Consider the following 23,772-nt stretch of genomic DNA (forward strand, 5'->3'; position numbering starts at 1 on the left):
AGTTGCATTTTGCATGTGTTGCATTAGCCATCTTAATATGGGCTAGGATCATGCATGATTTCTAACTAATTTCTTGTTTTGGCTCGGAGTACTAGGTAAGTGCTTATGCTTTAGCATCTTGCATGAGTGTAAGTGTTACCGTGATAGCATGCTTGCCATGAGGCTAACTCCCTGAATGCCTGTGGGTGAAGGTTAGATTACTTGAATTGGAACAATTCATCAAAATGTGTGTTTTAAGCCCACTTGAGAGTGGCAAAATCATATTTTTCTAAGCCCACTCGAGGGTGGCAAATCCACGTCTTAGCCTACTTGCGAGTAGCACCTTCAAACCATTTTCACAAACAAACATGAGATGCTTTGTTCCCACTTAGGCGATCTAGTCCATACTTTTGTGTTGTGCACATCACATAGTAATTCTAGCTAATTAATCGGAATAAGAACACATGTGTTTTCAAAAACAAAATATCATGCTTAGTACAGGCCGATCTTTGATCAGGCTAGCGGGGGTGCTCATAGATGACCTTCCCCAATCGTACCCAAGTTCCCGAGCCGAGACAACTTTGGTGATGACGGACACGTGGCCTTAGGCAATGAGTCAGGGTTTCCTAAATTCTCCCAAAATAAAATATTTAGGTGGCGACTCTGTATCTGGCGAAGCAGTCCATGTTTGGCACTTCTTTCTTAAACATCAATTTTCCAAAACGATTTGCCGAATTTAGACTCTTTGGTGATTTATCGGTCTCGCATTGCACTTTGCAGGATTAGATTCAGAACCATGACATTTGAGTCCGAACTGTAGTAGCATGAAGCCCTCGGGGCGCATCTACAGTTTCTAGCGACTTGCTGGGGATTTAGAGAACTTGACTCGAACTCATGATATCTTGTTTTGATCACACTTATGTGTCTCTTTGCATTGCATTTGCATTGGTGCACCTAGGACATTGTGTTTGCCGTATGCTATTCCTGAACGGTTTGCCGAAGGCCCGCTTTGAGAAGCGTGCCATAAGGCTGACCGGTTGCAGGCTCTGCCACGACGGGAACACAAACCTCGATTTTCACTGAGGCACCCTTTTTTTGACCATTCGACCTAGTGCATATTCGGAATCCATAGTGACTATTCCAATCTAGGACAGGTTGCTACCTGATTATAGGTTGTTTGAAGCCGTTGTGTGCGTAGTGAAACCCTAGCTCCTAACAATAGGACACCCCAACATAGGGGTGTTTTTGCCCTTACTTTCTTGTTATGTGCTTTTTGAGTTGGCCTCTACGGGAATGCACGTATCAGTCTGCAAGGTTGGGTATCAGGCCTGTGGGCATCAGCATCAGTGTTTTAAGAATCGGTTATATCTACGGGTATCAGATTCAAATTTTGAGCCAGTGATTTTGAGAATAGTGATCAGTGGTTGAGAACGATTCATTCATCTTGTGTTGGCCAACTGTGTGTTGTCTTTATTTAAGCTGTTGTGCTATCAATTTTTCGGTTCATTATTTCCTTATTATGCTTTATTTATCTTTTTGCAAGGTAGTTTAGCACCATTGATTCCGACCAGGCAGATATCCCCCGTGCGCTCTGGGTTAGAGGCCGCAGGCTTAATTGATCTAGGGATCTGATAGACGGACACGCAATGTTCCTTTCTTTACCCCCGGTTACCAAACGGAGGTCAAGAGGATGCAGTGTATCGGTGCAGCGATCGCCAGATCAGTGGTTTACCCCATCAGTGGACAGTCAGGCTGAGGTCTTAGTTTCTACTGCAGGGATAGATATACCAGTTATTCAGCTAGATCAGCATAACATGGTAGGAATGAAGGAGATGATGCATTAGCTCCAGGAAAGCATGAAAACTATGCAGCAAGACGCTACCCGCCATGCAGAATTTGCCAAACAACAGGTCGAGGTCATGGCCCAACAGGCAGAGTTGATCGCCAGGTTACAGCAGCAAACCGGAGCATCTTCTTTACACCAAGTTCCTCCCCCACCAGGAGTTCCAATACCCGGGGAGACACCAAATGTCTAGGGAGATACGGACATTCCGACGGGGCTGGCTCCGCCCCCAATCCTACCCCAGCTATCCAAAACACCTACCAACCTACCAGATTCTCCCTTTAAGTTTGAGGTGGACCTCACAGCATTAAAAGTGAGCAAGCTTGAAAAGCTGTTCAAGAAATCCCAAGGTGTGAAGTCCATTCTAGATATAGAGGATAGGTATACCGACTCGGTCGTGACGTTACCAGATCAGTTTAAAATGCCACACATCGATCGCTTTGACGGGTCTGGGGATCCTATGGTGCATTTACAGTTGTTTTCGGATATACTGAGGCCGATGGGCCTATCCAGATTGCAGAAGTTTTCTTTGTTTAGCTGGACCTTGCCAGGTATAGCGGCCATCTGGTATGCAAAACTGGAAGATTTCGTCAAGAGAAACTGGGAGGAGATGGCTGATGCCTTCATAGCTCAATACTCCTACAATACATAGATCGAGGTCATAACTCGTGATCTTGAGACCACCAAGCAAGAACCGAAGGAGAGCTTCTCCGATTTTGTGACCCGATGGAGGGCCAAGGCCTCGATGATGACCATCAGGCCTGTTGACAAAGATCAGATTCTGATGGTTGTGTGCAACCTCCAGCCTAAGCTTATGTAAAAGATGATCGTTCTCTCCCTCCCCACCTTTGCAGATTTACATGAGATAGGGGTGCAGATCGAAGACGCTATGAAGCAGGGCCCTATTGATAATGAGAGAGGACAGCCCAAGAGAACATTCAACCGCAGTACGAATGTAGGCACAAGCAGTGCTGCAGCAGCTAGAGCTTCATATGTGAGTATGGTTACCACCACCAATACCCCAAGAGCCCTTGCGGCTACGCCATTCACCGGTGCATCCAGTAGTAGCTCACAAACAGCCAGATACGCACCCAGAGGCCAAAGAACCTTCACTCCACTATATATGCCCCTGTCCAAAGCTTTGGGGGTTTTAATCAGAAAAAGGCACTTGAAACCCCTAAAGCTGTGGCCATTGCCAGAAAAACTTCCCCCCTCCCATAACTTGGCGAAGTACTGTGTGTTTCACCAACAACATGGTCATGATACCGACCAGTGCTATGGATTGCGTCACAAGATTTAGGATCTCGTCGACAATAGGGTGATCGTGCCTCCGGAGAAACCGAATGTCACAACCAACCCTCTCCCACCACATAACCAAGCTCCACCTCCCAAACGCATCAATATGATCCAAACTGGGGTTATGCCATACGACCCTAGTATATATATCACCCCTTCTCACCTACCCAAGCCAGAGGTGTTCGTTCCTGACAGCACTAACTTGTGCATGTTGGATATCTCCCAAACCCAACCTAAAACGGTGGTGGTAGCTGTCGAACATAAGAGTGGGTCGATTGCGGAGGCAGACGAGAATGCAAATACAGAGCCTGAGAGGTCTACAAGCTTCATGTACAATCCGAGCAGTTACATTACATCAGCAGGCCAGGCTAGGCCAAATGTGGAATTGCCAGTAGGGGCAGGGATTTGTGTAGTCCAGGAGGATGGACTCAATTAGGGGCTAGATGACTTGGCAGATCTGGGAGAGGACATCGCGAACCTTTAATTCTTCATCAAACAAGACTCGGGAGACGTGACAGTCAACTAATTTGATTCGGATAGGGCAGTGGAGTCTATTGGGTGGCTTGACGACCAGCCGGATGTTTTGAACAACCTCAGCTAGAACAGGGTCCATCAGGGACGGGGACATCAACTATGGCCGGAAGGGCCGGGAATCTAGATGCATCGCCGGAGAGCGCCGGTGTTAAGAATTTCACTCGAGATCCGGGCAATTTGAATATAGGAGATGTTGAACAGCAAGCTGCGCTGAAGCAGTTTGAGCGGGAAAGGATCGAAGATTCTGAGAGGGTCAAAAAGGCCAAAGGCCTTGGGGGGACAAAACGTGCTGTGTGCACAGGAGCAGAGCATACTATGGGCACGAGAACAGAAGGTGCTGTGCGCACAAGAATAGTTGTGACGGAGACGGACAGGTGTCTGTCGGTTGCCGATGGCATGTGGTGGGAAGATGACGATCTATGTCTTGCCCACAGAGATGAGGACTGGGGGAGTTACCAGCCGGATGATACCTGGTACATTGGCGAAGTTGATCACATGACTAGGAGAGGGCAGTATTTCAAACTCCTAGACCTAGATCAACCAGAGGCATCCGGGAAGGACAGAGAGGCAAACAAGCAGAACGAAAAACTACTCGAAGAAGAGGTTGTGCTAAAGCAGCTAAAGAAAATACAAGCAGAAATCTCCATCTGGGGACTGCTGATGGCTTCAAGAGTACATAGACAAGCTGTCCTATCTGCAATGGACAATGCCAAACTCTCAATAGACACCACGCCTGAGCAGCTGGTAGGATTGGTTTTTCCGGGAGGAGCTTCCCTGACGTTGACCTTTTCTGACAAGGAACTGCTGCCTGAGGGCGCAAACCATAACAGACCGCTCTACATCTCTGTGGAGTGTAGAGGCAAGTGGGTACCGGTAGTTCTTGTCGACACCGGATCTGCCATTAGTGTGTGCCCGTCAAGGACAACATATGCAATTGGGTTGAAGCCTGCGGACTTTGAGCCAACTGCCTAGGTGATACGGGCATATGACAGTACAAGCAGAGAGGTGATGGGGACCATGAGGATTCACACTAAGGTTGGTCCGGGACAACACGAGATTGATTTTCATGTCTTGGATGTTCCTGCAACCTTTAATCTACTCTTAGGGAGGTCGTGGCGGCACCAGGTAAAGGCGGTTTCTTCTACCTTGCATCAGATGTTGAAATACCCCCCACAGGAAGGGGGTGGCTATAATTTTTTGGGAATTCGTCAATCCATCTACCGGCAGAAGTGTCTACACCGGTTTTGGAAATCGAGCATGGCACGGAGGATGTGTTCCTATCGGGTTTTACCCTAGCCAAGGCCCGGGTTGTGCAGAACATCTTAGGTGTTGATGAAGGGGTGCATGTCAGCGCTCAGTCAGTATACCTCATGAACAAACTCCAGCACATCGCTAGGATGGGACTAGGAAGAAGTGGCCGGAAGGGTATTGCAGTATCAGTCGAAGTGCCGCACAACCCACATACCTTTGGTTTGGGTTATCTGCCCACCAAAGAGGATTGGGTGAGGAAAGGCAAAGAAATGGTCGGGAGAGCCAGGGCCAAGCAGACCGGGAGGCATTTTGATTTGATGCATCGGCCTATCCAAGGCACCCTAAACGGACGCTTTGTCTGGAAGGGAGAAGACTTTCCATTCTGCGGCTTCCCAGAGCCATGGTTGAACGGTGAGAAGAGACGCCTGCCGGGTTTTGAGATATTCTTTGATTTACAATTGTCCGGGGATAATGTTGCTGAAGAGCAGACAGACCCACCAGCTGAGGTTGAGCAGTGTAAGGAAGTAGATTCTGAGAGCACCAAGATTGAAATGGGGGTAGCACTGGCTAGTCTACTATCAGATCCTCCGATTGTACATGAGTGCTTGGGGGATGATCTCTCAGTGTCTATGATTAGAAATGAAGCGGCTGCGAGCCCATCTGCAAACATTTTGGATGCGTCCATCGCACCCTCCCTCGTCTGGCAGTACGAGGAGGGATTCTTATCGAGTAGCACCGGGTCAGGTAGTGAGCCAGAATCTGATTTAACCGAGTCTGTAGGATCGGAATCAGGTTCCCGTTCGTCTGAGTCTGAGTCTGAGTCCGGTATTCCGGGGGGTGACAACCCGGATGCCACAGTCCTGTATAGGTCATCTTTTTTCTTTTTCCTTTGAGTCTGTTGTAATAGAGGAATTAGGCGACTTGGAAGTGATTAATGAGAATGAAGTGGTTGTGGCTTTTGAGTATTTTTCTATGCCTTTGATTTATTGCATTAATTCAGACTTTCAAAACTTCAATGAAAATGACGAGGAAGAAATTCCTTCGGTTTTGAAATATTTGCTAGAACAAGAGCAAGAGAGGTTTGTAAAACTTCTAGTTGATGAAATCATCCAAATTAATGTTGGTACTGAGAAGGACCCGCGGCTAGTCCAGATCGGGTCCATGTTGTCTTTAGAGGAGCGCGAGCGCTTAGTCGCTTATTAAAAGATTTCAAAGACGTTTTCGCATGGTCCTACGAAGACATGCCCGGAATTGATCCTGAGATTGTATAGCACCAGATCCCTCTTGACCCAGAGGCCCGACCTGTCAAACAGAAGCTCAGAAGGATCTGCCCCGACTGGGCCATCAAGATCAAAGAAGAAGTCACCAAGCAAATTGACACAGGGTTCCTGCTGGCATCTGAGTACCCAACTTGGTTGGCCAACATAGTTTCAATACCGAAGAAGGATGGCAAGATTCGAGTATGCGTGGATTTCAGAGATTTAAACAAAGCCAGTCTGAAGAACGACTTTCCTCTGCCGCATATCCATGAGTTAGTGGACCTCACAGCGGGGCATGCATTGCTCTAATTTATGGATGGCTTTTCAGGCTACAACCAAATTGTAATGGCACCCGAAGACTGGAAGAAGACTGTTTTTACCACCCCGTGGGGGGCCTACTGTTATAGAGTGATGTTGTTTGGGCTGAAGAATGCTGGAGCTACATATCAACGGGCCGCGACCACGTTATTTCATGACATGATCCACAAAAAGGTTGAGGTGTACGTAGACGACATGATTGTCAAGTCCAAAGAAACAGAGGGCCACTACACCGCCTTGCAAAAGTTTTTCCAAAGGATCAACAAATTTCGGTTGCGGCTAAACCCTCAGAATGTACGTTCAGTGTTACAGCAGGGAAAATGTTGGGGTTCTTGATTACACAGAGAGGAATCGAAGTCGACCCTTCCAAAATCAAGGTCATCTTAGAAATGCCATCATCGAGGACTGAAAAGGAGGTGCGAGGCTTTCTGGGTAAAGTGTAATTCATAAGACGGTTTATTGCTAAATTAACCTTGACTTGTGAACACTCTTTGGTCTCCTAAAGAAAAGAACGGAGTTCCAATGGGACGGCCGATGCCAAGCTGCTTCTGAACAGATCAAGCAATACTTACAGAACCCACCCGTGTTGTCACCGCCTGAGCCGGGGAAACCGTTGATTTTGTACCTTTTAGTAATTGAAACTACAATGGGCTGCATGCTTGCACAGGAGTCTGACGACAAAGTGGAGAGAGCTATCTACTACCTGAGCAAGAAGATGCTGGATTACAAGACCCGTTACACTCTGCTGGAAAAGGCTTGCTTAGCCTTGGTATGGGCTACCAGGAAGCTGCGGCACTACCTATTAGCTCACTCTGTAATGTTGGTTTCAAGATTAGATCCCATCAAATATCTCTTCGAGAAACCGGCACTTATGGGTAGGATAGCTCGTTGGTTGCTTCTGCTTTCCAAATTCGATCTGAAGTATGTGACGCGCAAGTCAGTGAAGAGAAGAGCGGTAGCAGAGTTCCTAGCCGATCACGCAATGGAAGGGGATGAAGCAGTTGAGTACCTATTCTCAAACGAGGCCATTCTGCATGTCGAAGAAGAATTTTGGATGATGTACTTTTACGGAGCGTCAAACCAATACGGGTATGGGATAGAAGTGTCGCTGATAGCACCCGATAATTCTCGTATTCCTCTAGCATTCAAACTCTAATTCAAAGTCTTGAATAATGAGGCAGAGTATGAAGCGTGTATTGCTGGACTAGAAGCAGCTCTGGAACTAGGGACAAAACGGTTGGACGTCATCGGGGACTCGAACCATGTTGTATCTCAAGCAAAAGGAGATTGGAAAGTTAAAGAAGAAAAGATGAGAATATACCACCAGACCTTGGACTTGTTGATTCCTCGGTTTGAGAAGCTGAACTTCACTAATCTACTAAGAGAGAAGAACAGGTTCGCAGATTCACTTGTAACTCTATCCTCCATGATAGACATCCCTTTTGGAGTCCAGGTGTGTCCGATCATCATTGATCAGAAATTTGTGCCGGCTTACGAGTTGATTGCTGCCATAGATGAGGTTCAAGATGAGAATTTCTGGTATCACGATGTATGGAGCTTCCTGGAGAAAGAAGCATATCCACCAGGGGCAAATGCCAAGGATAAAAGGGCAATCAAAAGAATGGCTGCTCAGTTCATCGTCTGCAGAGGTAAACTATACAAGAGGGGTCATCTCGGGATGCATAAGTTGTGTGTTGATGTAGGGGAATCGAAGCACCTGATGGAGGCCATCCATGGAAGAGAGTGCGGAGCACACATGAACGGGGTGATGCTTGCCCAGAAAATTCTCAGACAAGGTTACTACTGGTCCACCATGGAGGAGGATTGTAATGGCTTTGTCCAACGATGCCACAAATGTTAGATCCATGCAAACCGCATGAACATGCTACCATCAAAGTTGTGCAACATCACTTTGCCGTGGCCATTTTCAGTCTGGGGGATTGATGTGATCGGGGCTGTCACTCCGAAGGGGTCCAATGGGAAAGAGTTCATTCTGGCCGTGATAGACTATTTCACAAAGTCGGTTGAGGCTCAATCTTATGCGGTGTTGAAGGCTTCACATGTTGCGAAGTTCATCAGGAACAACATCATCTGTCGCTACGGGGTCCCAAACGAGATTATTTCAGATAACGGTTCCCACTTCAAGAAGGAAGTGATTGACTTGTTGGAGAAATACAACGTGGCTTTTCACAAGTCATCTACATAATCGGCCGCAATCCAAGGGGGCTGTTGAGGCCGCCAACAAGAATATCAAGCACATTTTGCAGAAGATGGTGGAAACCTACCGGGACTGGCTAGATAAGCTGCCATTTGCTCTGTGAGGCTACCGGACTTCAATTCGAGCTTCTATTGGGGCGACTCCGTATTCATTGGTTTATGGGATGGAGGCCGTTCTACCTATCAAAATTGAGGTTCCGTCATTACAAGTACTGGCTGAGTGCTAGATAGCTGAGGCAGATTGGCAGCAGATCAAGTTTGTAGAACTCATGCTCTTGGACGAGCGAAGGCTGAAAGCAATGTACCATGTTCAGGGTTATCAACGAAGAATTGCAAGGGCTTTCAACAAGAAAGTTAAGTCCAGAAATTTGAAGGAAGGAGATTTGGTGCTCAAAGACAACCGAGCTCCCATTCATGACCCTAGGGGCAAGTTCAGACCCAATTGGACTAGTCCTTACATCATCAAGTCTATTTGGTCTGGTGGAGCTGTCATTTTGATGGACCTAGATGGCCTAGAGTTTTCCCAACCGATCAACATGGACAAGTTGAAGAAATATTTTCCCTGAGTGGCTCGCTAGGCCGAAAACCCGAAAGGGCGACCTAGGCAAACGTTAGAGCACAGAAAATTTCAAATTATAAAAACTAAGCTCGCAAGGTTGAAAACACGCAAAGGGCGGCCTTGGCAAAAGTTAGAGCGCAAAAAGGAGAGTGTCAATACACGAGTGAACCCGAGCTGAACTACGTAAGGCTTGATTCCCATCTTTGGGATACGTAGGCAACTTCACTCTGAAGTCCAGCCATAAACACTTCCCCAATCAGTTTTGTCCATGTGATCGCCTTGGTCATCTTTGTCTATTCAGCATTCAAAAGCTCGGTTGTAATCTCCGGTGCAGTGCTATTTAAACTAGGGGCAACTTTCCAGTTGCTGGGATCCGATGTTGTGCATCTCAGTGACAGATCTCAGGCGTGTCCAGTTCTGATCCATATCGAAAATGGTTTTGAAAAGTTTTAATAAAAGTTGATTTTGTTCAAATTAATCTTTTTACAACTTAGACCATTTTTGGACCAAACGAAGAATTTTCAGTACCCACAACCTTCAATTTTATTGATTTCAAATACAGAGTCCTCCTACTCTTGAATACAAAATTGAAGTTGCTTTTCATTACATTCATAAAGAAAAATTGAAAGTTCTGATTAAAAGCAAATAAATCCTGGGCATAGTCAGGTGTTCCTGCATCCCCTCCCAGAGCCGGTCGAGGCCTCTGATGCCAAGCTGGGCCCAATCTGTGCCTCTTCATTGAGCCAATCTAAGCACTCATCAGAGAGGGTGTAGCCGAAAGTAGGAGCGGGGGCCAGAAGTTCTCTCATCCTCCAGACTACGGCATACTGAGCTAGCTGTACGCCTCGGACCGAAAATGTAACAGGGTACTCAATCCCCTCTTCTGGGCAAGTCTGATCATGCCCGAACTGGCATCGGAACCGGAATGGAAAGTAGAAGACACAGTGTGTCATGCCAGTCAACTGAATCCCGGGCTGATGGGTCATGCTGTAACTCATTGTTGGCAGGTTAAGCCAAGGGCAGCGCCAAGCAATGCGGTCCGCGGACAAACTACACATCCAGTTTTACCACCATCCTTCATCCAGTGTATCGACTACACATCGTCGGGAGAAATAGCTGGGAGCTGAATATGCCGGACATGACTCCACAACTTTTAACTTGTCCATCAACCACACCTGGGGAGGGATGAAAAATGAGAGAATAAAGAATAGAGAGATGTACGTTGAGAGAACAAGTGAGCAGAAGGTTTTGAGAGAAAAATTGAGCCTGAGAGCCGAGTGATGTGAGGTACATATGTGAGATGGGGTGGGAAACATTGCCTGCAATAGTAGTGGACTCCCCACAAACCTAGCCGTCTCCCAGCGATGAAAAACGTCCAAGCCCATCAATGTCTCGGCCAATGTCATGGGAATGCAACTTTTTCCCTCTTTCAAGCCCTCGGCGACCTCAATCAAACGAGTGCTAAACCCACCGGAGCCTGGGGCGAGTAAGAAATGAGATAGCATGCATAAGCAAAGCATGTGTCGGCGATGACCTTGCCAATGACGGTCGCCACGATCACCGGCATCAGAAAACCGACAAACCAAGCTCGAAGTGTCCAGCTCTCCGTTGTGAATCAATGACCGAGCGTCGTGCAAAGTAAGGCCGCACATCCTTCCTAAGGCTTGGACGTGGCCAAACCAGAGTTAAAGGAAGATTTCTTCATCGCGCTCGGATTCCATTAAATTTGGAAGTCCTCAAAAGTGGGGCACATCTCTTGGCCACCAAAGCTAAAGACGTGTGTCACCGGATTCCAAAACCTTAATGCGGCATAGAGGAACGAAAAACACAGCGGGGTGTGACCCAGTGTGAATAGTGCATTTATGCCGAAACCCCAAAAATTCAGCCTTTCCGAGCCATCCAAGCTGGCAATCCAAGTTGTGAGATTTTGGGCAAGAAACTCTTCCATTTGGAGCAAATTAGTGTTGAAATGAGAAAAACTACGAAGCTGAGGCTTTTGTAGAAGATAAGGTGTTAAGTGGAAGACAGGTGTCAACATTCTGGAGGTGCTTGCCATTTTTGGCCGATCGACCGAAAATAGTGCCGACCGACCATCCATTTTGGCCGATCGGCTAAAAATGTTGGCCGATGGCCATTTCTTGTGGCCGGTGGCCTTTCCCTTTGGCCGATGGCCTTTCTTCTTGTTCCCTAAGCTGATTATGTTGGGAACATACTGAGAACTTGAGATTAGCACCACTTCCAATGCCTTCTGATGATGATTTTGCAAAGTCGCGCCTGCGTTACTTCGATTTGTTTATCGAGTTGCTGTACATTTGCTTATCGAGTTGTGTTTCACATTCTTTAAGTCTTTGCTTTGCTTATCGAGTTGTATTTACACTTGGTTAGCTTATCTAGTTCTTTATTTTGATTATCGAGTTGTTTTTGTCATTACTCGGTTCACTACCTGATTATTACGATGCAAATGCTTAATTTTCAAACAAAAAATTCAAATCTTATTTACATTGTTGTGTAATGCGATGCGATGTGATGCATAAAATATACAAATGTAACACCTTTTGAACAAAATAGTTGTTTCATTTCATCATGTCTTCTACAAAAACTACATAGCTTTGAGAAAATAAAACCTGCCTGAGGCAGTACAATGTGCTCAAACTACCAATAAAAAGAAAAGTAAAGAAAAAAAGGAAAAAGAAAAGCAACAAAATGTCTGAACCAAGCAAAGAAGAAGAAAAAGTAACAAAATGTCTGGATCAATATCAGTCATCTCAAGTGCGGGAGTCAGTCCTGGTTCTCTTCCCGGACGAGGGTCCAGGGTCACCACCGCCATCTCTATAGTCAGAATCTGAGTTGTCTCTGGCCTCGCCATAGGACGATGCCGCCTCCTCATCGGAATCATCGAGGGAGGGCTCTCGCGAACTGCTCTCAGCACGGGTGCGCCTGTGTCTACCTCAGCTGTGGATAGTCATCCTCCGCCTGACTCCCCCTCCTCCTCAAGCAGGAACAGATGGTCTAGCTGGAGCACCTCCCGAGGCCGAAATCTGGAACGAGGCCTGAAAAGGAGAAATGGCAAATGCATCAGTTATCCTACGCAAAGCAGAGTATGAATACCCAATACAGTGTATGAGTACAGTGTATGAATGTTGTGAGCAATGTATCAATACAGAAAACAGTGTATGAGTACAGTGTATGAATGTTGTGAGCAGTGTATTAGTACAGAATACAGTGTATCAGTACAGTGTATGAATGTCGTGAGCAACGCTGTGAGCAGTATGTAGGTTACAAGGTATCAGTGCAATGAGTGCTATGTATCAAGTGCCGCGTTGATAGTGTGATGCATCAGATTATGTACGAAACAGATTAGGCAGGGTTTGAGACTGCGGTTGAAAGAACTTACCAGGATATTGCAAATGGTCAACAAGTCAATGCATTGCTGCAGCATCCCCACCGCTGAGGCTATCAACTCCAGGGACTGAAGAGTGTACTCAACGGAAACCTGCAAAAGTGTTGAAGTCATTAGTATTCTACAAGATATCAAATGAATCAAAATGACTATACAGAATGCAAAGTCTAGTAATACATACCGGGGTCGAGCCATAGACTCTGACAAGCTCATAATTAACAGGAGGAGAAGCGAAAGGGATCTGATAAGTCTCCCCACCCTGCCCTCGGCATGTGATCGTCGTGGGCAGTGCTAGCCACTCAGCACCCCATCCCCTCTGAGATCCACTCCTACCACGGGCCTGAATCGCCCTCGATGCTCCTACTCCTGTCGGCGCCGCAAGCCTCTCCCTCTTGACTCGGCGAGCACCGGTCAGAGGCCGCATGAGATAAGCCTGAATGAACTCGGCGTAGTCGCCCTCGTCTCTAAAGCGCTCCGAGTCCCAGCCGATCGTACAATCCATCATCTCCTCAAAGGTATACCTCTCAGTATGCCTCATATGGGTGGTAGGCGGCCTCGGGACTACCTGCTTCGGTAAGTCGAGGGTCTGCTACAAGAAGCGCTCACCCAAGTACCATGCCCGGCAAACCGGTCCCTCCAGCAAGACCCTAAACCGGGCAATCTCTCGAGCATCGGCATACCGCTCCCGAACTATGTCAGGCAACGGGGCCCAAGGCTGCTAGGTGATTGGCAAATAATACACAGTTTGTTATCTACTATTATTAAGAGTACGATATAAAGTGAAGCTTAAACAAACTGTAATGTTTGAAATACCTCGGTTGCGGTGATGGTGTCAAAATAGCGACGGAAGAACATGAAGGACTCCCGTGGCCTCCGCTCGCATCTCACATTGAAGCGGTAGGAAAACGGAACCATAGGGGGCATCTCCTCATCCGGCACTGGGAAAAGCCTAGAAAAGTAGGCATACACCCATAACTACCGAATGCAACAGAACAGATATGAGTATGCTTATCAGATAAAGCAGTATACAGGTGAAGTAGAGTGTAGTATGTGCAGTGTATTGTGCAGTGTGTGCAGCGTGCAACCAGTGTAAAGTGGATTGCATGTGTGCAGTGTGTGTGGTATACAAATGATGTAAAGCAGAATTGTAAAATAGAAGAGGGAAAGCGTACCTCCCAGGCTCGCCAGTAGCCTCCAAGCAACTGCCCGCTAAGGCAGGAGAATGAGCTCATATATCCGTAAAGGGTGGCCAAGCCCGTGCCACCCCAGTCGTAGCCGCGGATCCATGTCCCATCCACAAGTGCGCTCAGTAGGTAGAGGGTGACAGTGTTCGCCCGATCGGCGAAGACCGTGGTCCCTAGCAGGAACATGATGAAGCCACGGGCATACTGCTCCTCCTCCTCTCATGTAGTAGGCGCTTAGATCCGAAAGTGATCCTCGAACCATAAGTACCTCACAAACCCTGCCCAGGCAAGAGGTGGCTGAGTGCCGAGCAAGTATAGCTGAGCGGCATCCCACTCGTCCATATCTGTGTCAAAGGGGATCGGATCACCCCCTACTCCGATGCCTATGAGCATGGAGAAGTCAAAGGGAGTCATCGTCATCTCCCCGGTAGCAGAAAGGTGGAGGGAGTCGGTGGTGTCCCACCACCTCTCCATCAAAGTAGCAAGAAGGGACCTGCTCACAGTGAGGTGCGTGAGTCCCATGCAGAAAGTCCCAAAACCGGCTTGGTCGACAATATGACGGACCGCGTCGGGCAGCTCCATATACCAACCTTGGGCGACAGTGTTCCCATACCCCCGAAAGGCATGGGAATCTCCCTGTGTTCAAAATAAACAGTTACGAAGCAGTGTTAGAAATACAGTGTTGAACACACTCAGAATTGATAAAGATGTAGTGTGTGTGAATGTGTTTGAATACGTTCAGAGTTGATGAAAATGCAGTGTGGGTGCATGCGTTCAACTTTACATAAATACCAGGTGTGGGTGTGCTCACCGTGAACTCAATATATGATGAATCAGTGTGTTTGGGTCACTCAGTTGAAAATGCAGTGTGTGTGCATGTGTTTGAATGTGTTCAGAATGGATAAAGATGCAGTGCGGGTGCATGTGTTCAAGACTACACAGACTTCGGGTTTGGATGTGTTCACAGTGAACTATAGCGTGTGATGTATCAGTATGTCTGGGTTAAGCAGTTAAAGAACAGTATTGACTATTGCAGTTATACATTCTACATTGCAGAAAATGAAACAGAGGAGGAGTATACCTCAACGACACCGTAGGACAAATGCGACTCAGGCTCGCGCAGAAGAAGCTCCAATGGTGCACCCCACGCATAGCTCCTAAAGTAGCGGATGCCATCGGGAGGAAGCATATGAATCGCCGGCCTGTAGGTCACTAGGTTGAATGGTCGGATGTGAAGACGTAGAAGCTCGACCTTGGGGTCCACGTCCATCTTCGGGGGAGCCCTACCACCTGGAACGTCGTCTGCCATCTCAAGAAAAGTGCGAAAATGGCCGAAAGCGTCAAAAATGGGCGAGAATGTGAAGAGTCAACCCAAAAGTCAACCTCGAGAGGGTGAAAAATGGGAGAAAAGGTCGAAGTGTGGAAAAGGCACGAAAACCAAGTATGACTCGGGGGAAAAAAACCTCAAGTGGTGGAAACCGAGAAAAGGTCACCAAAACCAAATTTTGTTTGGTTCAAAGTGTGCGAAACGGGAAGGGTTTCGCGAATCAAACAACGAAAAAGCGTCGAAAACAAGAGAAAAATGAGGATTGAAGGTTAGAAAATCACCTAGAGAGAGAGAAGAGGGATTTCCGAGCTAGGAGGAAGTGAAAATATAGGGTTTGAGGCCCTATATTTAAAGACTCGTGGCTAAATGTCAAAACTGCCCCGACACTGCCCTTTTTGGCCGATCGCCAAATTTTTAGCCGGTCGGCTAAATACTTGGCCAATGGCATCATTTTGTGGCCAATAAATGGCCGGTGGCCTCCCCTTGTGGTCGATGTACCCCTCACACCCTTTTCTGGGTCAGTTGTGCTGGTTGGTACCCTTGTTTCTCAAGACAATGCAAGAAAGTATGCTTTAGAAGCTTAACTGGCCTTTGGTTGACCCCGAACCGTGTCCTCTGTGCGCGACACCCGATACGCATGAGGTGTATCCTTTTTCGTATCCTTTTGTACTTGGCAAAATTCAAGAATAACTCGAGAACTATTTTTGAACGTGTCGCATTACGATGTTTCGTCATGTTTATAATAAGCACGCTTGTAATGCATCTTTTCGTTCTTGCATTAAGCATGCTTCGTCTTACTTTTGAATTGCATCTCAACATCACGAATAACATGCCTTTACCATGTTTCCGTTGAATAAGTGTCCCTCTCTCTAGGTTGCATTGTTACACACATTGTATGCGTTGTCGCGTATGCTTTACTTACATGTGTTTATGGACCCTTCTCGCATTGTTACACACATTGTATGCGTTGTCGCGTATGCTTTACTTACATATGTTTATGCACCCTTCTCGCATTGTTACACACATTGTATGCATTGTCGTGTATGCTTTACTTACATGTGTTTATGCACCCTTCTTGCATTGTTACACACATTGTCTGCGTTGTCGTATATGCTTTACTTACATGTGTTTATGCACCCTTCTCGCATTGTTACACACATTGTATGCGTTGTTGCGTATGCTTTACTTAGATGTGTTTATGCACCCTTCTCGCATTGTTACACGCATTGTATGCGTTGTCGCATATGCTTTACTTTCATGTGTTTATGCCTTTCTTGCTTTACAAATTGTATGCGTTGTAACACATGCTTTACTTACATGTGTTCATGCTTTTCTTTCTTTACACATTGCTATACGTTGTCGCGTATGCTTTACTTACATGTGTTTATGTTTCAAATTGCATTGTTATGCATCCTACCCGGCTTGCGTTGTCGCGCATGCCACGTCCTTGCATTGTTATGCACCACCATCGGCTTGCATCGCCGCGCATGCCCTCCTTGCATTGTTATGCTTGTTTCAAATCGCATTGTTATGCGCATACTTAGGTTGCATTGTTATGCACCCCTTTCGCCTACATTGTCGTGCACTCTTCACATGCGTTGCCACGCACGTCCCTCTGCATTGTTATGGGTCACACTTAGGTTGCATTGTCTTGCATCCATTCTGCTTTGTTATGCATCGCACTTAGGTTGCATTGTCTTGCACCCCCTCACTTGCATTGTCACGCACTTTTCACTTGCATTGCTATGCATGTTTCTAACGATATTGTACCTGTTAAGTTTCTTTCTTTTGCAGGCACGATATTGTTTGTACGGTTCATTTGAAGCTGGCACGATGAGACGAACCAAACAGTATCGTATGTACTCCGCGTGAGACGTAGCGAGAATTGTATAATTCTCTTACATCCTTTCTACATGAAATGTAGTTAGATTTGTATATGCTTGTTTAAAATTGTTGCATGATATGCTTCGGTACAACTTTATTTGAATGATCATAAGTTACGTTTGGCACCGTGCATGTCATTTGCATTTTGCCCCTGCCTTCGGGCGCATATCTTTATCTTTCATGTCTTGTGTGCCTGTCTAAGTCTTTGGCCTTGTCAAAAATGGGTCGTCTCTGGGCTTTGACATTCACTCCCATCATTGTTATAACTTTCCAGTTTTGTCAAAGAGGGGCAACTGTAGACACCCCATATTTGACCATCCTTAAGACTTGGACGTCATCGTTTGAACACTCGATGATCATCCACGCTCGTGTTTGTTTTGAGTTCCTGAAGGTCTCGGCTGTGCGCCTTGCCTTAGGATCTCTCAACTTGACTGTTTTGTGCTTAGTTGTGGACCAAGGACTTGTGGTTTTTGCACCTATGGGTAAGAACTGGCTTTTGGCCATCCCTTTAACCCACCGGCCATGGCCTGAGGCCACCGGCCTTGTTTTCTTGCTATCGGCTAAAAGTGTTGGCCGATCGGCACTGTATTTGGTCGGACGACCATTGTTTTGGTCAATCGGCCACATTTCTTGGCCGAGGCCTTTCCTTTTCTTTTTTTAGGCATTGTGCATGCCAGCTATGCCAGCTGGTGAGCACAGACTCTGCCCTCCATGCATGGAGGGATTTGAACCAAACCTTAGCTTCTCTTGGAAGCTTTGAATTGGACTTCCTATAAAAGGAGAGACTCCCCTCCCTTTCCAAAGGTTCAACCAACTAATATAGAAGATATATATCACTCTCTCTATATCTCATCTCTCTTTATAGTTGTGTGTGTAATAGTGTTCTAAAGGGTGTTCTTGTTCATATTTTTGCACTAAAGCACCTAGTGGTACACTATCCCTTAGTTACTGAAGTGCTAAAGAGTTGATTTCAGAGTTTTTGAATTGGTTTTGATCAGAATGAGGTGCTGGAGTTGGTGCTCTTGAAGTGTTCTTCAAGGGTGAGAAACTACTCTTTTATTCCCCATTTTTGCTTAAGCTTTTAGCAATACATGCATACTATTTTAAGCTTAGTGTCCAACTGAAAAAAGTTCTGTTTTTATATGCTAAATATGTTTGTTGAAGGTTACTTTTGGGTTGGGGGTTGTCTACCCCCTCTTACGCCTTGTTTGGCCTTATTTTGTGACCTTCTTTTTGAGCTTCAAAACCTTTTTGTTTTGACCTTCTCACCACTGAAGATTTCAGTGGTGGAGAAGTGGTTTTGAAGTCTTGAATAGGGGAGGGACACCCCCCTCCCTTTGTGTCTCATTTGCTTGCATTGTTGGCTCACCATAGTAGCATGTTTGCTTAGCATGTTTTGGCCCCATTTCAGCAAGTATTTGGTGTTATCTTGACATGTTATACCTCTATTTTAAGCTGGTTTGTTGGCCTCTTGCATGCACCATGTACTTGCCTTGTAATCCCTTTTATTGCCTTAACATGTATCTTGCATTTGGACCATCATGCTTGCATATTTCGGCTCAACTCCAAGGAACGTTTAGTCATGTTTCACTACGTTTAAGCTCTTTTTGGTGTTGATTTGATCATATATGCATTGCTTCGTATAGCCTTAGTTCATCGTAGCTTGTTAAGCTTTGTGCACCGAGTTGCTAGCATGCTTTGTTTTGACTATTCTCATGATTTGGCATTGTTTGAAATCACATTTTAGTCCATGTAGTGTAGCCACACACTTATGTTTGCCATCTTTTCAATGTTTTGAAGAGTTGTTGTTTTGTGCCATAAGATTGGGTCATCGTGTATGTCTCCATGATTAGGTCTTTGGGATGCCATCTCATTGGGTTTTGGGGCTTATTTTGACATATTATAACTCCATTTTTCATTGCATAATTCATGCCATGTTTGGTTATGATAGGTGTAGCGTAATGCTCCCTTTGTAGCCTTGCATGCCCCTTGTTTGTGCCCATCTTTTTAGCATGTTTTGGCCTCATTCCATGCATGCTCTAGCCTTGTTTTGGCTTGCCCTAGGACTGTCTTAGGTCACTTTGGCCCTTTGGGGCTTTGTTGATATGGCCATGGTGAGAGGCCCTTGACTAGCTTTGGGCATGGAGCCCATTAACATGCTATGCTTCACTTGTGTATATGATTTGGCATCATTCTTCACATGATTTCAGAGCCCATTGCATTGCCACTTTCTCATGTCTATCCCATTTTGCTCATGGTTGAGGATTGTGCATCGTTGCCTAGCTTGCAGATCCATGTATATGGATGCATGTCTCCCTTTTTAGTACCTTGATTTGGGTGTTTTGGCTACTGTTTTTGGTGCGGCTGAGGTTTATCCATCTTTAGTGTAAGTCCATGGATCATGCCTTTGTGTATTATTGTATGCTTATCGCATTGCATGTTGTTGCATCCTTATGGTTGGTGTCATTGTTGCATACCTATCACCTTGTGTATTTCCATATCTAGGTTGCATTGTAGTATTGCATACTTGTTTCATTGCCATGTTGTTTGCATGTTAGGTTGCATCACATTGCACTTGGCATGCTCATGTTACATTGCCTTACATTCCCATGTTGCATTGTGCTTGGGTTGCCTGCATTGCATTGTGTTTGGTTTGGGGTGTCAAACCAAACATGAGGGCCGAGGGACGTTTCGTACTTGAAGTGACGAAACGTGCCTCAACCCTCGGTTGCCGACGCTCTTGATCAAGCATCATAGAGTTCTAGGCATTCATATGTTTTGTTGTATTCATTCCACATCGATTTGCACACTTGGCACCTTTGGCCATCATGCATTGGAATACGTGATTGGTGGTCCGAGGGTCAAGAGCCATACTCCTTTGAGTTTTTAACATGATACGGAGGGTGGTTATGCACACATTGTCTTGTAAATGCCCTGCCATGCACTGTCTGTCCTCTGCTGCAGCAAAAACAAAATTCTGCAGGAAGATATGGCCGATCGGCCATCTTCAGTGCCGGCCGACTACCAAAATATGGCCGAGAGCCTTACAAATGGTCGATAACCATTTTCCAATGGCCGGTGGTCCTATCTCTTAGCCGGTGACACCCCACAACACTCAGGAAGCAGTTCAGAAACATCCTTGGGACTTGTGCAGTTTTCAGAGGAGCACAACAATGCAAACAAAGGCAACATGTGGCATGGCAATGGGTTTCCAAGCGAGGCGATTGAGCATGCATCATTCAATCATTCCGAGGTGGAGCTGCGACGGCCTCCTTTTGTAATTAATTTTTAAATTAATTAAGGATTTGTAATAATTAATTAGCTAGGATAGTTGATTAATCATTTGGTTTGTATTATTTATTCGGACCCTCCGTCAAGAGGGTAAATTTGTAATAAGTGTACGTGCGTGTGTGAATGTCTTCCAACCCCACATCTTTCTCCCTTTTACTTAATCGCTTACGATGGTTAGTTCTAGGTCATGTTTTAATTAGCATCCTTGTGATAGCATGTTTGCATCATTCATTTGTATTACATGCACCGGGCTCGGTGCATCATACTAACCGTATAACATTTCAATTCCAACTTGAATACGTGTATCGAGTTGTCGCATTTCACATGCCATTCTTAGATTAGCCGAGCCTATTCTAGTTGCATTTTACATGTGTTACATTAGCCAACTTAACATGAACTAGGATCATGCATGATTTCTAACTAGTTTCTTGTTTTGGCTCGGAGTACTGGGTAAATGCTTATGCTTTAGCATCTTGCATGAGTGTGAGTGTTACCATGATAGCATGCTTGCCATGAGGCTAACTGCTTATGTGATATAACTGCCTGAATGCCTGTGGGTGAATGTTAGATTACTTGAATTGGAACAATTCATCAAAATGTGTGTTTTTAGCCCACTTGAGAGTGGCAAAATCATATTTTTCTAAGCCCACTCGAGGGTGGCAAATCCATGTCTTAGCCTACTTGCGAGTAGTACCTTCAAACCATTTTCACAAACAAACATGAGATGTTTTGTTGCGACTTAGGCGATCTAGTCTATACTTGTGTGTTGTGCGCATCACATATTAATTCTAGGTAATTAACCGGAATAAGAACACATGTGTTTTCAAAAACAAAATATCATGCTTAGTACAGGCCGATCTGTGATCGGGCGAGCGGGGGTGCTCATAGATGACCTTCCCTAATCGTACCCATGTTCCCGAGCCGAGGCAACTTTGGTGATGATGGACACGTGGCCTTAGACAACGAGTCAGGGTTTCCTTAATTCCCCCAAAATAAAATATTTAGATGGCGACTCTGTATCTGGAAAAACAGTCCATGTTTGGCACTTCTTTCTTAAAAATCAATTTTCCAAAATGATTTGCTGGATTTGGACTCTTTGGTGATTTATCGGTCTCGCATTGCACTTTGCGGGATTAGATTCAGAACCGTGACATTTGAGTCCGAACTGTAGTAGCATGAAACCCTCGGGGCGCGTCTACACATGCATCATGCTTTAACATGTCATTCTAGCATGCTTTTGGCTTAACTTCAAGAAGCTTTTGTCCATGTTTAACATGCTTTAGCTTTGATTTGTGTTGTTTTGGCCATGGATGACTTACTTTGTATAGCAATAATGCATTCTAGCTTGTTAGCTTTGTGCATCAAGTCAACAAGTATGCATTACTTGGATATTTGAGTGATTTGGCATCATTTGTAATGTGATTTCAGTCCATGCTTCATGGTCATGCACTTGCATTTATCACTCATTCAATGCGTTGGAGGGTTTCCCTCTTTATGCCTTAACATGAACCATTGCGTATGTCTTCATGCCTAAGCTTGCGAGCTATCATTTCAGTGCTTATTTGGGGTTATTTTGCCATGATATAACTCTAATTTTTGTTGATTAAGTCATCCCATGCTTGGTCTTAATAGGTGCAGTATAATCCACCTTATTTTCCTTGAATGCATCATGCCCTATGCCCTTCATGCTAGCTTGTTTTAGCTTCCTTCCATACATGTTTTAGTATCATTTTAACATGTTCTAGGACTTTTTTGGGTTTCCTTAACCATATGCCTCATGAATTGCATAGTTGTAGTGCAATTGGCCTTCCTAGCTTTGTGTTTTGATGACTCATGCATGCTATCTTTGAGCTATTTAGATGATTTGGCATCATTTAATACTTCATTTCAGAGCATGTAGCATGGCTATGTTCCCAGTTCTTTCATGATTTAAATGCTTAAAAGGGTTGTGCATTATTGCCTTGCTTATGGCCTAGCTTGTATGCTTGCATGCCTTGACCTTTGAGCCCCTAACTTAGCATGTTTTGGTCACTGTCTTGACTTATTTCAGCTCTGTCCATGTTTGGTTCATGCATTTGTACCATGTATTGCATGCCTCCTCTATAGTCCTCCTTATTAGCTTTCATGCTTTAGGACCTTTGCATGCTATACTTGTGTTTGATTGAATGATTTGGCATCATTTCTTACTTAATTTCAGTGCATTTAGTGTTGTTACACATCCGTATTTGTCACTCCTTGAGCCTTCTCAAGGGTTGTGCTCTTAGGCCTACTTGGTTGGCCAATGCATTGTGCATGCGTGCCTTGCGTTTTGTGCCTTTATTTTGATGTTATGGCCACTAATTTGGATATGGCTGAGGTCTGTCCATTTTGGTTTAAGTCCATTAAGCATTGTGTATGCCATGTAGTTCGTCGCTTTGAGTATGCCATGTTATTTGCATGTTGGTTCATTGCGTTTGTGTATGCCATGTCCATTTGCATTGTGTATGATAGTTGTCATTTGCATTGTGTATGCTAGTTGCTGTTAGCATTGTGCATGCAATAGCATAGTTTGCATGTTATTAGCTTTGTTAAGTTAATCATGTCACATTGTATTAAGTGGGCCATGTTGTTCTTTGCATTGTGCATTGTGCATGCCATTAGCCTTGTTAGGTTGTTCATGTTGCATTGCATGTTTATATTGCATATTTGCATGCTTGTGTTGCATTGCATTTTTGCATACTCCATGTTACACAGCATTGTGCACGCCATGTTGTGTGTTGCATTGTGTTTGGAATAGAAGTTAGTCCAAACACGGGAAACGAGGGACGTTTCATACTTAAAGTGATGAAACGTGCCACAATTCTTAGTCGTCGACGCTCTTGATCATGCATGATAGAGTTCTACGCATTTATGTGTTTATTTGTGCATTCATTTTACATTGAATTGTGCAACTTCGCTTCTCGGCCATTACACATTGAAATCTGCGATTGGTGGCCTGAGGGTCGAGAACCATACTCCCTTGAGCTTATGATTGGAAGGGTGGTTATGCACACATACCTTGCAAATACATTGACATGCCCTTTCTTGCTCTCTGCTATAGCAAACTAGAGGAATGCAGCAACAACTGGTCGGCGAGCCAAAAAAACTAGCTGGCCGACCACTTTTTCTGCCCTGCAACAACAAAAAGTGGTCGGCAGGTGGTCTCCCACACCATCAACTGGTCGGCCACCCTCCCACAGGTCCCCAAGGTGTGTTGGAAGCTATCTGGAGCTTGGTGCAAGTTTCTGAGAACAAATGAAAACAGAGGCAAATCGGGGCATCGCATTGGATTTCCGAAAGAGGCGAACGGGAATGCATACACCCTTCCCCCTCTGAGGCCCTCCTGATTTACTGCTTTACTTAGCTAGTTTACGCTTTGGTTTGTACCTAATTAGTTAATGCGTTAACTATT

Source organism: Camellia sinensis, chromosome 11 (assembly GCF_055761805.1).
Source record: "Camellia sinensis isolate YWXY chromosome 11, ASM5576180v1, whole genome shotgun sequence".
In the NCBI taxonomy this organism is placed as follows: domain Eukaryota; kingdom Viridiplantae; phylum Streptophyta; class Magnoliopsida; order Ericales; family Theaceae; genus Camellia; species Camellia sinensis.